We start from the raw sequence: 4,375 nt of genomic DNA, 5'->3' as shown, positions 1-4,375 counted from the left end.
TAAAAATTTCCCCAGGCAGAGAAAAAAGGAAAGATCATTCCAGGAAAGGGGAATACAGTTGACCCTTGAACAGCGAGGGTTTGAACTGTGCAAGTCCACTTATACCTGGATTGTTTTTCAATAGACTACTACAATACTATCCGAACCGTGGTTGGTTGAATCTACAGATGGGGAACCTTGGATACAGAGTGCCAACTCTAAAGTTACACAAAGATTTTCCACTCTGCCTAGGGTGGGTGCCCCTGACCCTGCATGGTTCAAGGATCAACAGCAACAAGAGAAAAGCAAGGAGCTCAGTTCAAATCAGTTTCACAAACATTCAGTGTGGGCTACTGTGTCCCAGGCAGTGTTCTCAACATTGGGAATATACAGGTGAATAAGTCACTGACCTCAAGGAGATTGTAGTCTTGAGAAGCTACTTTTTCCTCAACATTTATTGAGGAAGGAGGCCCAGGAGATTTAGCCTCTTAATCTCTATTAACTCCTCTAAACCAACTCAAATAAATACAAAATATAAGTAAAAACTGTTTCCAACAAACCAGCTTCCCTTGCCTCCCCTCACCTTTTATCCAGATTGCCTGGTGCTGCTAAGTGGCTTCCACTGTTTCATTATTGTCCGTCTCAGGCCCTGAGCTAAGTTGAGGATGCACATATGACCAAGACTTCAAAGAACCCACTATCAAGGGCGGTGTTGGGGGGCATTCAGTCTCTGTGAACCACACAATAATCGACGTTATAAGGTGTCCCAGACTCTCTGTTAGAAATTTGTTCAGAGAATAGGTGGGGCACAAGGGAATGAGGGGTCAATTCCATCTGAGGGGGGGAGGATGTTTGTGAAATGTTTAAAGCCCAGGGTAGCCGTAATGTGCATCTCCAAGGGGACATTAGAAAGGGAGGGCAAAAGATGAATGCATTCCTCCTTTTCTCTCCTTAGAACACTTACAGAGTCTAGATGTCCTAAAATATTTTCTCTCCCTTCCCCAGCTCGCTTCTGCCTCAAAATCATAGCTACATTTTCCTAAACATGATATTTCACTTTCTTGCTCTCTGGCTGGAGGAAAGGGTGGGAAAGAACTGGGATTTGTTTGTAGGCAAAATAGGCTATGTCTTACTTTGCCTTTCCTATATTTAAAGTCAATCTTCTGTTTCCTCTACAATCAGCAAAGAATGGTCAAGTTTTTGTAGGTTTCTGTGTTTTCCCTTAAGAAGGCAGCATTTTGTAAATGTTGTTTTATTTGATGCCCAACAACTGCCAATTAAGAAACATGACAACAACAACAATAACAAAAAGCAGTTGGTGGGCAGTTTAGGAAGAGAAGGCAACAAACCAGCAGCAACAGAATGCATTTTGAAACAATTTGTACCGCCAATCTTGGCTGTGGAAATGTTGGAAATCATTTTTGCTAGAAACTTTTAAAAAAATTACATTTCAAAACAGCTGTGTAGAGGAAGGAAACTTCATATTGAGAAATGCCGTTTTTGTTCTTCCTGAAAAAAAAAACTTGATTACTTAAATAATTATTCAGTTGTGCAAATTTGAAAACTTGATCTTATCTCTCCCTCCCTGTATTCCCTCTTCATCTAATTTGATTGTTTAGTGGGTTTTAAAATCTCATTTCCAAAATGTTTCTCAGTAAATATGCAGTACCGTATCTTTACCATTCTCCATCCCTGACGTCATTGTTCTCATTGCTCACGTTTAGACTATTTCTACTACTTGCTTAGCTTTTTAAAAGTTTGTCTTCTTGCTTCCAGTCTTGCCCATCTCCGATTTGTTGTCAGTTTTGCTACCAAAATGATCTTTTTTTTTTTTTTTTTGGCCATGTGGCATGCGGGATCTTAGTAACCTGAGCAGGGATCGAACCCTGCAGTGGAAGCGCGGAGTCTTAAGCACTGGACCACCAGGGAAATTCCTGATCTTTTAAAAATCACATCTTTAGTTTAACATTTATTGATATTCTAAGTGGCAGGATAAATTACCTGTCCTTGGTAAGCGTATGATGTTTAATGGTAAACATCATCTCTACCTTCTGATTCTGAGTCTGATCCTCATTTGCTGCTCTGCTTCAGCTGCTACCTCATTCCAAGAGAGGCCAGTCACTGAGGAATGTGGGAATGGGAGAGCTGCCGTGTCTCCACCATGTTTAATTTTAGCTGATGACCTAAAGCATGTAGTTTGACACTTGGTGTAGAATGTAGAAAAAGTGCTGTGCAATTGGACATGGTCTTAGGAGTCAAGAACTGCCCTTGCTCCTGGCTCTTCCTGATGACCTATGTTTTGACATTTGAAGTTAAGTAGAGCCTGCTGATGCCTCCGTGAGCCTGATAAAAGTTAAAGTTGATTTAGAAGTTGATGATGCTGCCTGTGTCAAGTCCAAGACCTTTATTTACACATAGACAATGCAAATATAGCTTGCAGCTGGGGTTGAATGGATGTGGGGTAAAAAAACCCCTAGATTCTAATTCTGGTTCTGTTGTTTATTAGCTGTGTGATCTTGTGCAAGCCATTTAATGACTATGTGTCCCAACGTCCTCATCTGTAAAATGGGTGTAATAATACAAATCTTAAAGGATTGATGTGGGAATTAAAGGAGAAAATGTAGGTGATGGTTCTTAGCACAGAACTTGGAACTTAGTAAGTCAGTGTTTTGGTTTTTTTTGTTTTGTTTTTGTTTTTCTTGGTCGCGCTGCATGGCATGTGGGATCTTAGTTCCCCGACCAGGGATCGAACCCGCGTCTCCTGCATTGGAAGCACAGAGTCTTAACCACTGGACCGACAGGGAAGTCCCAGTAAGTGAGTTTTAATAGAACACATAATTCAGATCAAACATCAATTTTTAAATACCTCTGTGTGCCAGGCATTGGGCTAGTTTCTAGGGCCACAGAGATGAATATGATCTGGTTTCTGCTCTTAAGAAGCCAATGGAGGAGTAGTAACTGACAGTTTGTAAATCTTTTAACTCAGTCTGAATAATAATATTTCAAGATCCTAACACTTTGTTTATGCCAAAAGACATCAGCAACATGAGGTTTTCTGCTGAATAATGTTTCTGGAATATTAAGTTTCTATGAGAACTGTGTAGTGTCTTTTGGTGAGGTCACGTAGCATAACAAAAAGATAGACATGTGTTTACATTGGACTCAGATGCTCACCAATTAATACTAATAGGTACCTGGGCAAGTTGGTTAATCTCTTTGAAACTCATTTTCCTTATTTGTAAAATATGGAAACTAACACATTCATAGGGTTATTGTGATGATTAAATGTGATAAGATATATAACAATCCTGGCACAGTTCAAGGCACAGTCCCTGACACAAGGTAGATAATAAATGGTGGAATTAGTGAGAAAAAAATATATATCCAAAAGGAAAAGAGAGTAGCTTTGTATTACGCTTGGTTGCATGGATGTTTCATGCCCTTGGTTAGCTACTGGATAGGAACTGTGTCTCTTCATCTTTGGCTTTCTTGAAGGTGCTAAACATGTGCCTTGTTTTCAACAAACTGTTGAACTGTAAAATCTAAGAAAGAGGCTATCCCAAAGGAAAGGAAGGAAGGGGGAAACTGGAAGGTAGTTTTTATTGGCTGCTATCCCCTTCAGATATATTCTTATTTACTACTTAAATTAGATAGAGATGATTACCTTCATGCTTACAGAAGAGGAATTTCAGTCCTACAAAGTCTTATCTAAGACCCCACAGCCAAAATAGCAGAGCCAGGGTAACTCATCCTCCTGTTCTCACTTCCTTCCTTACCTAAAATAGGTTTCATAGTACATAATCATAATCACACCCCTGGATATCACTATGAACTTAATTGTCCTCTCCCTTCATTTTGCTCACTTGGATAAATCCAGCTCTCTACATACTCTGAGCTTACTCCTGAACAGCATGACATTGTTGAAGAAAAGCTGATATCCCTGTTGACTGGTCTCACTTTAAATTCATGATCATAAATCTTTTAGAAAAAATTTATTTATTTATTTACTTATTTATTTATTTACTTATTTATTTATTTATTTTGGCTGTGCCAGGTCTTAGTTGCAGCACATGGGATCTTCATTGCGTCATGAGGACTCCTTAGTTGCAGCATCGGACACTTAGTTGCAGCATGCATGTGGGATCTAGTTCCCCAAGCAGGGATTGAACTCAGGAACCCTGTGTTGGGAGCACAGAGTCTCACCCACTGGACCACCAGCGAAGTCCCCATGACCATAAATCTTAAATGGGCATGCAACACTGCCCAGCAATCCTACTCCACTTCTATTGATTTCTCCCTCTTTGAAATGACACTTTCAAACATTCCCCTCTTTCTTCACGCCACATTTTCTTCAGAAAATTCTAAAAACTAACATATATTGAGTGTTCAGTATCTT

The sequence above is a fragment of the Physeter macrocephalus genome, chromosome 4 (genome assembly GCF_002837175.3).
Source record: "Physeter macrocephalus isolate SW-GA chromosome 4, ASM283717v5, whole genome shotgun sequence".
Lineage (NCBI taxonomy): Eukaryota > Metazoa > Chordata > Mammalia > Artiodactyla > Physeteridae > Physeter > Physeter macrocephalus.
This window is presented reverse-complemented; position numbering follows the sequence as displayed.